The sequence below is a fragment of the Schistocerca piceifrons genome, chromosome X (genome assembly GCF_021461385.2).
Source record: "Schistocerca piceifrons isolate TAMUIC-IGC-003096 chromosome X, iqSchPice1.1, whole genome shotgun sequence".
Lineage (NCBI taxonomy): Eukaryota > Metazoa > Arthropoda > Insecta > Orthoptera > Acrididae > Schistocerca > Schistocerca piceifrons.
This window is the reverse complement of record NC_060149.1, coordinates 802,345,297-802,359,767: the sequence shown is the minus strand read 5'-3', so window position 1 is coordinate 802,359,767 and position 14,471 is coordinate 802,345,297. Positions and strand designations below refer to the sequence as shown.

The 14,471-nt window shown below is 42.4% G+C and overlaps 1 protein-coding gene across 3 annotated transcripts in view; it reads left to right on the top strand.

Annotated features, from left to right (window-relative positions):
- LOC124721309 (mediator of RNA polymerase II transcription subunit 16) overlaps window positions 1-14,471 on the top strand; it is a 295,303-nt gene that overhangs the window by 136,709 nt on the left and 144,123 nt on the right. The window lies entirely within an intron of this gene.

Here is a 14,471-nt window from a genome sequence, read left to right as displayed (position 1 = left end):
GTGACACCCAGTCACCTCACCACATTCAAAGTCTGTGAGTTACGTGGAGCGTTCCATTCTGCTCTGTCATGTTGTGTGTGAGGTCACTGATATGGAGTACCTGGCAGTAGGTGGCAGCGCAATGCACTTAATATGCAAAATGTATCTTGTTGGGGGTGTCCGGATACTTTTGATCACATAGTGTATGTCTTCCCATTGCACCCCCACCCCTGTCTGCAGGGTTCATGGATGTCTGTTGCACACAAATGTTCCTTGTGCTCTTCCTATCAGTGTAAACTGCGATCAGCTCCACTCTCCCTCCTCACCATATTGGTCCATTTTTAAGCACGAGGAGAAAATCCAGAAGTATAAGACCCTGGACAAGCTCACCTATCAAGAGACCAGAAAAAAGTATGAGCATCTTACTCCCATACAAATAACACAATCTTACGCTACAGCTACAATGTCATCTCTGTTGATGGTGCTATCCTCTGTTGCACCTCTTACAATGGGCCCTCAGAGCCGCTCACTAATACCTGCTAACGTGGTTTGGGGCCTCTTCTGGTGCTTCTACTGCACCCACTTCAGGAACATTGGTTCCCCACCTGCCTGGGACACTGATACTTTTCCCCCAGCTGTGGGCCCTTCATCCTCCTTCAGCTTCTGTAGCTAGGAAGAGGTCCCTTGAGACTCTCCATTCCATGGTTCCTGCTGGTCCACAGCCAGATGCCAGTTGGTGGCTGAGGGACCACAGGCTGCTGGCCGTCTGACTTCTTGTTCTTCCTTTGTCCATGAAACCTATTCAGGAACACCTTCCCAGTCTTCACCTTCTAAGGAGAAAAAGGACAAAAGGAAGTTCTCTGAGATAAAGAAACTCCAGTGGGTCCTATACCACTGGACTCTGCATGGACTCCTGTGTCCAAGGTAGAGATACCAGTGGCCCCTGAGGCACAAAACCTCCCCAGGCAATGTGCTGCAGTACCTGCTCCCCCCCCCCCCCCCCGGGTTGCTTCATTACTGCCCCCCCCCTCCCCCCAGTGTTCAGACAGTGTGATCCTCCAGTGGTCCAAATTATCTGCAGTGGAGTGACCTTTGCGAAAACCGTGCTGAGGTGCAGCCAAAACGACCTGAGACTCAAGGAGCCAACACAGCTTGTTGCTCGCTGTGCATCTGAGCAACATAAAGAGAATGCCGGTAAGGCTCATTGGGCGGTAACTGTCCATCTCTATGGTGTTCTTATCCAGTTTCAGTACCAGAACTATCATGCTTTCTTGCCAACAAGGTGGGAACTAACCCTCATTCCAGATCTGATAAGGAGGGCAAGGATGCTGTTGCTGACAATCCACTGAGAGAGGCTTCGTGGTTGCGGTCTGGCTTTGGAGCCATATCAGGGCAATGGGCTGGGCTAAGGATGATGCAGATGCGCGAGCAGAACGTGCAATGTAATGGATTTTTCTGCCACTTGGTTGAGCTACAACAGTTTTTAAGCACTTACCCTGAATTTTGTATTGATCTTTTTCTTTTGCAGCTCTGGTCCTCTACCATCTGACCTCTGGAGAGGCCACAATGACCAGTATGGCAGTGACCACTTCCCAATCTTCCTGTCCCTCCCTCAGTATTGCTCGGCTGGAAGTCTGCCCATCTCAGAACTATGGCCCTGCCTTTGTCCTCATAAAACAGTGGGTGGAGCAAATATGCTCATCCTTTACTACCTGCCACCTGGAGCCATATAATGCTACATTCAGTGAATGGCAACATTCCAGTGCCTTAGCCCAGCCCATTGCCCTGATATGGCTCCAGAGCCAGACCGCATCTACAACCAAATGTTGAAGCATCTTTCAGTGGGTTGTCAGCATCACATCCTTGCCCTCTTTACCAGATCTGGAATGAGGGTGAGTTCCCACCTCATTGGTGAGAAAGCACGATAGTTCTGGTGCTGAAACTGGGTAAGAACACCATAGAGATGGACAGTTACCGCCCAATCAGCCTTACCGGCATTCTCTTTAGGATGCTCAGATGCACAGTGAGCAACAAGCTGTGTTGGCTCCTTGAGTCTCAGGTCCTTTTGGCTGCACTTCAGCTCAGCTTTCACAAAGGCCACTCCACTGCAGGTAATTTGGTTCACTTGTTATCCACCATGTGGATAGCCTTTGCATGTCGTCAGAACCTCATTGCTGTCTTTTTTTTTTTTTTTTTTTTTTTTTTCGCCCTAACAGAAGGCTTATAACACAACATTGTGTCACTACATCCTTACTACGTTAAAGGAGTGAAGTCTCCAGGGTCCACTCCCGATTTTTATCAAGAACTCCTTGTCGCAACATATGTTCCGCGTACAACCCCCACCCACCATATCCAAGAGAATGGGATCCCTCAGGGCTCTGTACGAGTACTGAGTGTCCCCCTTCTTCTGGTAGCCATTAATGGCCTAGTGGCTGCTGTGGGATCTTTGGTATTTCTCTCCTTACATACTGATTATATTTGCCTTTGTATTGCTCCCCTAGTTTGGTTGCTGCTGAGTGTAGCAAACAGGGCACCATACGAAAGGTGCTGTCATGGGCTCCCACCCATGGCTTTCGGTTCTAATAAGACTCATGTCATACACTTCTGTCACCATCGCACTGCCCGCTCACACCCAGATCTTTACCTAGATGATCAGTTACTTCTTGTAGTTGAGACACACTGCTTTTTGGGACTGGTTTTTGATTTATGGCTGATATGGCTTCCCCACCTTCACCAATTTAAGCAAAAGTGCTGGTGACACCTCAATACACTTCATTGTCTCAGTAACGTTTGCTGGGATGCAGATAGCTCTTCCATTTTGCGGCTCTACAAAGCCCTGGTTCTATCCCGTTTTGATTATGGGAGTCACACATATGGTTCAGAATCATGCTCAGCTTTGCAGATACTGGACCCCATTCATCATTGTGGGGCCCCACATGTGACAGGGGCCTTTTTAACTAAACCTGTGAACAGCCTGCTAATTGAGGCTGGAGTCCCTCTGTTAGCTATCAGGCACCAACAACAGCTACTGAATTACACTATACATTTTCATAGCTTCCCATAACATCCCAATTACCATGTCTTTTTCCTTGGAAGGGATCTCCACCTCCCACAGCAGCGACCCAGAACTGGGTCTACAATTGGTGCACTCCTCCAGTGTCTTTGTTTGGAACTGCAACTTTCTCTACTATTGCCTCTGATCAGGGAGACATCACATATGTCCCCATGACTGATATTGCCTCTGCATCTGCCCGCTTGGCTTGTGCCCCAGCCTCAAATTTATCTCGATGTCTCCTTTGATCCAAAAGATTATGGTGACCCCACGATTTTTCACCACCTGTTCTTGTCTGTCCTCGAGACGTATCTGGGTTCGGAACTGTTATGCCTCAATGGCTCAACATCAGCTGATGAACAGGCTTTGCATACAGTCATGTTCAGTGCAGTGAACTCTCTGTCAAATGTCTGCTGTGTCTACACTGCTGAATTGATGGCCATTAAACTAGCCCTTAGCCATGTTCTTGTGCTGGCAAGAGCATCCTAATACTTAGTAACTCCCTCAGCAGCCTTCAGGTTATAGACCAGTGCTACTTTCCTCAGCCACTGGTTCGGCTATCCCGTCAAGTTGGGATTTTGGGAAATGAACGAGCAAAGTTGGCCACCAGAATGCTGATTCTGGAAATGGGGGTCCCAGAACTAGACCTTCAGTAGTTTGTATGCCATTAATTGCTGTAAGTGTGGAACTCAGAATGGTCTGCCTTGATCTCACCAAACAAACCAAGGACAATTACGGAGACCACAGCAATGTGGCAGTCTTCCCTGTGTGTCTCCTGCAGGAAATCCGCCATCCTTTGCTGACTCTGGATTGGCCACATTTGTCTGACCCTTGGCCACATTCTCCAGTGTGAGGATCCCTCTCACTGCCATTGTGGAGCCTGCCTGATGGTGGCCCACTTACCCGTAGACTGCTGTAATTTGGCTGCTTTGATGTGGCATCTTAATCTTCCTGACACACTACCTCTGGTGCTAGCAGACGATGCCAAAGCAGTTGACCTGGCATTACATTTTCCCAGCGAAGGTGCTTTCTATTCATCCCTGTAAGGTAGGTCTTCTTAGCATCATTTACCGTCTGACGGATTGGCAGGGCACCCCTCTCCTGTTCCTTCCTCCCTCCCTCCCTCCCTCATTGGGGGTGGACTCTTGCTTGGTGGCCCAGCCTGGCCTCTACCCTTCCCACCTTTTTATTCTCTTTATTCTTTTTAAATTCTCGGTTTTAATCCTTGCTTTGACTGATCTTTTAATGACTTGCCTGTACTGTCTTTTCTCTGGGCTTCTATCTCTGTTTTTTTATTGTATTACTTACACTCGAGCTTTCCAGGATTTGCCCTTCGCCTCCTTCCTTTGACGACCATTCATGGTTTGCCACTTAACATATGAAGGGACTGATGACCTTGCAGTTTAGTCCCTTTCACTCCAAACCAGCCAATCAACTAGTCAACCTTCTTTACTAGTTGTAAGAAAATGAAACAACTACAGATGCCCTTATAATGTCATTTATTGTACGGCTACAAGTTTTGGCACTTCAGTGGACCATCTTCAGGCTTTAGCTGATGCTGAAGGGGTTAAAACCATCTGTATACACAGTGCATCAGTGGCCAACATAATTGGTTTACACAGATTACCTGTAACTGTGATGTTGTCTCTCCAACTATTAAAAGTTAGTGGTTGGAGAAAATAAATGACATCATAAGGATGGCTGCAGGTGTTCTACTTTCTTACAATAGTGGATGACAGTAGTCCCCAGACCTCCAGTCATAAGGATGGACGTACAAAAACTTCTTTAGTAGTGGTCAGCGGTCCTCGCTCCACTGTGTTTGCTTAACAATCCCTCTCTCTCTCTCTCTCTGTGTCTCCCCCCTCCCTCTGCTGAACGTGTAGCTTATGCTTGGTGATTGGTGTCAGTGTAGCAATGTGTGCTCATGTTCACGATCAACCTACAGTGTTGATTATTTCTTTCTGCCACATTGCTGTGTCACCACCTCTGCCTGGTGTCACCTGTAGCTGTGCTACTATGAACATTGGAAAAATTTTAAGTTTTTCCCCTATTCTACTCTGTGGCACAACATCCCTCTCTTCTTTAAGAAATTCGTCCCGAATTTTACTTTTTCTATCCCGTACTAAACTAGTCTGTACATGTTTTGTATTTACAATTTAAACTTACTCAGAGTACAATCCCTTGGTTGCTACTTAAGCTAAAATGTAAGGCTCTTAATCTTGCTCTCTGTTAACTTAATTGTCTAACGTTACGTTATCTTTCTGGTTTGCTTTCTCACTACTAATATGCTTTACAGTTTGTATTCTTAATTCTTACCATGGGTGTGTATCTATCTGATGCATATTTGATGGATTGGTGATTCGTTTAAACAGAATATTTTGCATTTAATTGGAAGTAAATTGCACAGATGAGTACTTGTTGTGGACGCACTAACCGTTATTATGTTTTGCTTCCATTTCTCATAATATTGCTTCACATGATGTAGCATCTGGTCAACTGAAATTATTCTCTTTTCTGAGATTATGAGTCTGTGTAAAGACTGTAATAGACTAGAATTTGAGACTTTGCTAAGAAAGGTGAGATGCTGTACAGGTGATATGTGTAATGGTTTTTCTGGTCAATACAGCACTGGTCAATAAAAAGTAATTAGTGTTGTTCCTGTGATAGTAGCTGGAAGATGAAACTGTGTTCTGGCTATATCTCACTCAGTTCCATTGATTAGTAATCAACTATTTCACAATGCTAATTTTGTCATCCCTTTTGATTTTCTGTTTCTGTAACAGTTTTTCTGGTGAAAACATGGAGCGAGTCCAGTTGTCTTCAATTTTCTGGAAATACAGCTGCAGTGGTAGTACTTCCCGTTTACGGTCACCTGCTTCCATTTTTGCAAGAAATAGTTGCATTTCACAGGCCTTTTTGTCAGTATGAACTACCATGGCTGGACAAATAGTAACTCTCTGTCTGATACAGTTGTTGAGATCTGCAATGGACATAAGTACATGAACATCTTTTTGTTCTGAGACCAATAACACTTTGTGAGTCTTTACTTGTATCCATTTATTGATGGTGTCCTGATTAATCAGATATGCATGAATTATGAAACATCGATATTGTGGGTTTATGCCTACTACCACAAACAGTATAGTGATGTATAAACTGGCACAGTCAGTGCTAACCTTAATGGTAGATATGTGTTAAAATAAAGCTGTATAGTTTTATGTTACATATATGACATGCTATAATACTGTGGGAGAGTCTGTCTCTACTTTTTGTTACACTGTTAGAAGCTGCTGTGGGGCTAACAGTGTTGCACTCATTTATGCGCAGGTGGCATGATGAACCTCTTTTTGCAACATATTAGATTCATCGTTTGCATTCCTTAAACTTTCTGCTAATATTCGCAATGGCTTTGCTACCATTCTTCCATTAGGTGCACGCAGGGGACTTTGTAACGCCTTTAAATCACTATTCAGAATAGCCATGGGGCTCTGTTCGTACTGCCCTACTTCTGTTGTTAACTTTTGCACTGTTGTGGTAATATTCCATATGCTTTGTTCCATGTTTGCTAGTTGTGTCATGTGCCAACCCCCCCCCCCCCCCTCCCGCCCCCCCCCCCCCCCAAATTTATTTTGTATCTTCTTCCATCTCATATATGATTCCTATTGTATCATTCAAGTTTGCTACATTCTTGTTGTCTTCTGTTTCAAACACCATTTTTAAGCTTCCCACCTGTGTCTAACCACCCTTTTTTGTTTTGTGCTACCGATTTTGTCACTATTTCTATCAGCTGCTGCAGTTCCTTTCATAGGAAAGCTTAAACTCTTGGTTCTCGTTTTGGACTTCTGCTAATACTCCACCTTCATTGCTTCTTTGTGCAAATATATGAATATGTTTTGCAGTCTTATGACTTCGTTCCTCACCTCCCAACTGTCGATTGTCAACTTAATTGCCCATTTGTGATTGTGAGTAGCACATCTGGTTGTCTTAAGAACGAGGTCCCAATGTTCAGAAGCTGATTTTGTATTGTACCTATAGTACAGCCATGAAAACCCTTCTGGACATCATCATTTGTACACCACCTAAGAGAGAAGGAATTATGTATCAATGAGGTTAATGAGGAGGGGCACTACACCAGTAGTGTGTGGTAAAAGTTGAGAATTTGGGTCTCACTGGAGGTGTGCTAGGGTAGTCAGTACAGTTGTGACCGCAATGTCCAGATGACATAGTGGTCAGCGCATCTGCCTAGTAAGCAGTGGATCTGAGTTTGAATCCTGGTCTGGCACAAATTTTCAACTTGCCTCATTGATATAAATCAATGCCAACTGGCAGCTAATATCTTCAATTTCGTAGTTAGCCTTAGATATACCCCAACATAACCCATGTAAACCTAAGTATAAAATGTATAGACTCACCCTATTTTCCCCTAGATCTAAGTTCATACCGAACCTTATACGGCTTCACTCTATTGACATAGACTACAGATGTGTTTGTTGGTAGTTTCAGTTTTACATATATTGGTGAAGTCATTTTGAAGACCTGGTAAGCTCCTTGATACTTTGTTAAGAATGTTCTTGTTTTACCCTGTGGGATACAGTGTTTTGCTAGTAATACCCACTGACTTATCCTGTATTGTGGTAGTTTACTTGCATGTGGCCCAGAACATTCCTGATTTTTGAAAAGCTTAGTGTTGGCTTATCTTACTGTCTGCTAAACTTCTCTTAACTGTTTTGTAAATAATGTCAAAAGGTGACAGGTTGTTCCATCAATGCATTACTTCTTATGGTGAAAGACCTGTCTGTGTGTGAACTTTTGTACTATATACACTGACTACAAAACTTAAATAGGTATCCTAGTCTACATGTAAAAGCCTAGCATTTTCGATATTGTGTAATGAACTCTTTCTCTTCATCCATTTGTTTGTGGATGGAATGGTCTAGTATGCAAGTTCTTGATTTGCAATAAATGGCATAACTGTTTCATCAGATTGGACACACAGTCAGTCCCTTGGTCTGTGATTATGCTCACTGGTATGCCAAATTGTAGCAACCAGTTGTTTACTGTTGCCTGTTCTGAGTCTGCTGAACATTTCTACCAAGCATTTAACATGCTCTTCTAAATTTCTTGAATAAATTATTATGTCAAGATCACCATACATATCTTTGGTTTCAACACGTGAAGAACTCCATCATTTTTAATCCAGCTTTCTTATCCAGAATAGTGACCATTATGAGATATCTTGAAAAGTGATCTATCGTCATTAGTACATATTTGTTACCATCTGGAGTTCTGTTGAAAGGTCCTAACACATCAAGTCCTACCATTTCTGCTTCTGGTAACCTGTTTACGTGGTCATGCACCTGTTGTGATACTTTGGTTCTGAGCTTGCGGGATGCCTGGATTGCACTTTGGGAACCTGTGCAGTAAACGCTTGTGTGTTACAAACTGAGGTTGCATTTTAAACAGGTGGCATTCACTGTCAGCTGCATCTGCCTTTTCCACTCTGCTTGAATCGTACATAATGCCTGTGATATTGCTACTTTCCTTCTTAGGGTATCTGCACATGTATGCTTTACTCCTGGCTTTTGAAGCATTTCGTAATCAGAATCACACTATTTGTGTGCCCATCTTGTTAACCAACATGAAGGATCTTTTGGGCCTAACAACCACTTCAAAGATATAAAATCTGATATCTCTTTAAATTTCCGACCATACAAATAACAATAAAAATAAGAAATTCCCTATATTACTACAAGTATTTCTTTTTCTGTTGTTGAGTACTTTTGTTCATCCTTGTTCAACTGTCTAGATGCATGTGCTACAGGGTACTCCTTTTCATTATAATTCTGACTCAAAATACAGCCCAATGCATTGTTACTAGTTTCACAGAAAAGTATGAATTCCTTCTCAAAATCAGGGAGTGCTAACACAGGATCTGACATCAGTATTTCCTCCAAGTTCTGAAAAACTTCCCGACACTCTGCTGTCCATTAAACTTCACTCCCATCTGAAGTAATATGCAATGGTTGCAATATGCAATATGCAATGGTTGTTCAATTTCAGCAAGTCTCTTTACAAATTTATGATAATAGTGATGTAAACCAAGAAGCAATTGTAACTGTTTTGTTGTCTGTGGTGTTGTAAAATCACACACGGCTGATGTGAGATGAGGATCTGTCCTTACTCTCTTTTCACTGATAATATTTCCTAGTTGATTGACTTTTGTTTCTGCAAAATGAAACTTCTCTGTGCTAAGTGTAAGACGTACTGTTCTGAGTCTGCTAAACACTTCTGCCAATTATTTAACGTGCTGTTCTAAATTTCTTGAATAAACTACTATGTCTAGATACACCACACATATCTTGGGTTTCAACACGTGAAGTACTCCATCTTTTTTAATCCAAATGGTATCCTGTCGTTTGATGATGACCTGAGGCTGCTGTTATGAATGCTGTTTTAGGTCTGTCTTCTGGAAATACTTCAAGTTGGTGATAACCACTTTGAAGATCCATTATCAAAAAATGTTTGCAGTGCCCCAAGTTGTCTAATGTTTTTTTGATGGTCAGGATTGGATACACATCTTTCATAGTGCATGTATTTAGGTAACAGTAGTCACAACAGAATCTGTATTTCTTGCTTCCATTGGATGACTTTGTTGGTACAGTGACAATATTGGCTGACCGGGGACTATCACTATGGTCTATAATGCCTTCAATTATCCGTTGATCCATATATTCATCTGCCAGCGTTTGTTGGTGCTTTGCTGTACTGTATGATTTCTTGTAGGCTGCTGTAGTATTGCTTGGTGGAATGTAATGTTGATTTATGAGTGTTGCTGGCCAAGTACCATTTGAGTTAAACAAGTGTGAGTATTCTAACAACAATGTTTCGATGGCTTTCCATTCACTGTCTTTCAAGTGATGAACCGAGGCATTTAGTGCAGGCACATTGATGGTTTGCTTGAGGCTGTGATTATCTGTTGCTCTATCTATATCATCCTCATTGAGTATCTCTGAAGGTGCTACTATTAATCCCTTCAGGAGACTCAAGTCATCCGCCCCAAAATTATCCAGGCTTACCGTAACCATAAAATCGCCATTTATGTTGTGCACATGTGCTAGGCTTCTGCTTATAAAACAGTGCCTTTCATCTATTGCCTTATTGTCGTGCAGTCGCTCAACCACACATAATACTCATTGTTGTACGTTGATATGCACAGTTTCCCCAAATGAACTTCCCTGTACCTGCCAGCATTTTGTCATGTGTTCACAGTTCAGTGAGTGACACCTTAGCAATTTGTGTACCTTGCAATACTGAAATATTTGCAGCTGTTGCACCCATTGGAAATGAATTTGTACACTGCCAAAGATCAATTTGGGCATGATGTCCTATCAAGGAAGTTAAATCTGAGAATCGCAGAATATCCCTATCACACAATTTGCAACACTTCCACTTGCTCACAAAACCATTTAGTTCCTAACTTAAAGCTGAGGTATGTTCCACCCAATAACTTCACATCATTATTTCCTTTTCCGCATAATCCATACCTTGGAGTGTTTGAAGTCTCCTCATTTCCCTTAGGGTTCAGGCTAATGACAGGCATATGTGTACCAGTGTCCACCATGTGCACCAGTGTCTACCAGAAATTTATGTTCCTTGCCCTGTAATAAGCCCATCAAGCAGCAATCCATCTCTGTAGACGTGTTTGCACTACTATGGTTTCCTGGAATGTTTCTTGAAGGACGAAACATTGCTGTTTGCATTTAACACTAGCTTATGCTTGTTTTGTTTAACCTTTTTCTTGCTTCTGCATTTGTTTGCCTTGTGGGCAAAGTGCCAACAAGTGTAACAATGCGGCTGGTGAGACTGTGCCTTCAAATGTCTTTCCTTCCCATACCTATACCTTTTTTTGGCTAAAAAGATTCATTGATCATTGTGTACTTTCGTAATAGTGTCTATTTCCTGCAAGTGTGTGACAGTATGAAGTGCTGAAGCTAAATCATCTGGAGTTTCCATGTGGACTCTTAAGTGAAAATTCTACAGGAATCCCCCATAAAAATATTTCTAGAATGCTTCTGGATTTTGTGTCAGCTCGTATGTCTGCATGTTCGCTTTTCAAATTCTCTCAGAAAAGGCTTCGACAGTTTCAATTTCCTTTCAGCACTAATCGACACAACTTCTCTCTAAAAAATCTAGCATTGTTCTGTTTATGGTATCTCTGCTCTAAACCCTCTGGTGCCCTGTTTGAATGTACAAGCTTTGTTAAGTGTCTTGTGATACGTCACAAATGTTTTAGCCTTACCTGTTGAATGTAGACTGGCCATCCGCAGACTCATTTCATCTGACTGATTACTCAGTTTGCCTGTGGCTAAAATATCATTTATGAATACTATCACTTCCTCTGTTGTCTTGCCAGAGAGGGGTGCTATTAAGTTAGCTGCTGAAGGATGTACAGTGGAGGAGGGTACACTCGCTACTACCTTAATCTCGTATAAACCCGAATGTGACTGTTGCACAGCTTGTAAAGCTGCTAGTTGCATACTGAACTTTTTATTATAAAACTTCTGTGAGTATTATCCTCTAACAGTTTAGATATCTGCTCCATCAGAGCAGCTGCAGTGTCATCATACCTGATGTCTGTTTCCAGCATGTTTGTGCAATTTATTACTACTACTTTTACATTTGCAAGACTAATGTGAATGAAACACTTCCTATTTCAGAAGAAATAGCAAAACTCAACAGACACAATCACACCCAAAGCCCATACAAATGATGTTAACTAATTTTTACATCTGATCATTGCTAAGGAAAACTCAGTACATTTGTGTGCTGCATGACCGTAACGCTTACAAGTGATGCCAGTTACTGGTTCTACTACATGGTACCAATGTTGAGTGAAATTACAGCACTTACACTTCATGGGTACCAAATAAATTTCCTTACAATTCCCTCTGAAGTCTGACAGATCTACAGCCTCTTCAGGTTTGACAAATGCCACTTTCGACATTGTATGCCAATCTCTACATCCAATCCTGTCAAAAAGAGCCAGTGGAAAATGTTCTTTGGACTCACCATGTTGCAATCATACCTGAGGCATGTGGCCGCCATTCGAGACATCAGAAGGGTTTTGCCGATGCTGGGACATTCTCTTCTGGTTTGTCAGTCACTCCAGGACATCAGTATTGTATTGATGTCACCAAAGAATCACTTCTGGAACCAGGTTATGGGAGTGCCGAGCAGAGATAATGCTATGTTGTTAGGATGGTGTTGTGGAATATGTAGTGTGCCCTTTGGCACTAATAAAACATAATCAGCAAGTTAATATTAATTCATTCAGATTTACAGTTCTGTTTCTTCTCACTGGCCTCAGCTGATACTTCATGCCAGTGATGGGAAGTAATTCCACTGATACCCGTTGTTGGCTCAATTGTACCGGTAGCCAAGGCCGCTACACCAGCAATTTGGCCAAAGTCTTGCAGGCTTGCATCTGGCAAGTGAAGCTATAGTGTGAGTGTATACCCCCACACTGCATTAGAGTGTCCTCAATTCGGCTCCAGAAGAAGATGAAAACTGACAGTGACCCATCGGGATGTACAGCAATGTTGGAAATCGTGCAGTTGGTTGGTCATGGCCCCACTGAACAGGTAGGCCCTGGCACCTGGAAGTGCCTGCAGCAATGATCAGGATCAAAGGCACCTGATAGCCCTTTCACCCACCAGTGGCAATGATGTAGTGCGATAAGCACTGGTGTACTGGTGCTGGAAGAACCTCAGTCTCCCCATCAGCGATGTGGTAGTCAGCCAGTGTGATGTCCCATGTGCAGCAGGTCATGGTTACCTGGATGTTGCCATCTTGGGCATCGCAAGCAATGTGCCCATGAGAAGTGCTGGAACATCTAATACGTGGTCATCACTGCATCGTAATAATCATTGAATCAAGTGCTTCAGTTCAAGCGCTGTTCATCCTAATGACCAAGTGAATTCAGAACTGGAGAACTGCCGTATTTGTGGGGACAGGCAGAAGGCAGTGAAATGATGGTTTGTCCATTATGACCGCATTTGGCCTGCTTCTTTACTAGTGGTCAGCAGCTCTCATTCCGCTGTGTTTGCTTAACAATTTGTTAATGTCTGTTAACTGCACTGTCAAGTCTCTGATAAGTGTTTTTATTGTGTCTGGTGTATAGCGTGTTGCTCTACGCAACAGGAGCTAATGACTTACAGTGTTGACTGTTTCTTTTTTCTACATAGCTGTGTCACCACCTCTGCCTGGTGTCACCTGTAGCTGTGCTAGTGGGAAAGTAAGAAAAATTTTAAGTTTTCCCCTTTTGTGCTCTGTGGAGTAAAATTATTATTATTCTTTTTTTATGTAAGTCCTGAGTGTATTATAATACTTTTATTACTTAGTGTCATAGATTTATCCCTTGAACCAATGGAAATATTTGATTTCTCTGCCTTCCATAATTTGTTTCTTTCAGCTCCTTTTGAATATTCCAATTTAGCTATTGTCTGCACTGACATCTTATAGATTCTTGTATGAATCTGGTATGCCTTCAGATTTACTTGGGTTTGGGAAATGCATTCTTTACCAAGCAGATGCAATGTTTATTGGATATTTTGGTTTTGATTATCTATGACCTTTATTCTGATCTCCATAGTGCCAAGAGCATGATTGTGTTCCTCTGGAACCCAAACCACATTGGGATTTTGGGGAATGGGTGATCTGACCATTTAGTTAAGGAGCCTACCAAGAGGCAAAATTTGATGATAGGGATACAGATATCCACCCTGTGAGATGACGCTGTGTCTACTGCTTTTGAGGGCTTTGAATGGGTATGCCATGGGCTCTCCCCATAAAAGAAGGCAATAAAAAGGCCCCAGGTGTATGACTGTCTTCCCTTGTAACAACATGGGCTCTCCCATAAACTGAAGACAATTAAAAGGTTCGTAGGTGTGGACACTCTTCCCTCCTAACTACATGGAGAGAATCTAGAAATCATTGTCGACTCCATATTGAATACAGCTGGCTGACTCATGTCTGTGTCTTCAGAAGAGCGGATTCTCCTCTTTCTTGTTGTGACATACAGTTATCAGTGGGCAATAACCTGTTAGTTCACCAACTTTGTCACTTTGCGGCAAATGCTGAAAATTAAGGACTTATTGCCTTTGATGTTACATGATGACACCTACCTTTGCCAGGACAATTTAGTCAGCTGGTACCGTGTGTGTGTGTGTGTGTGTGTGTGTGTGTGTGTGTGTGTGTAGTCCAAAACTTCAGCAACATTCTCTATCTTGTGCAATCTTGTGTATGTGCCTAAAAACATCTCAATACCTCAACTGTGAGATGAATAGTTACCTTTATTGTTTCCATTATCTAGTTGTTATGTTTGGCTTTGTGTTAATTATTTCACAGATAAGGTATGGGTTACCATCATACTGTGATGATT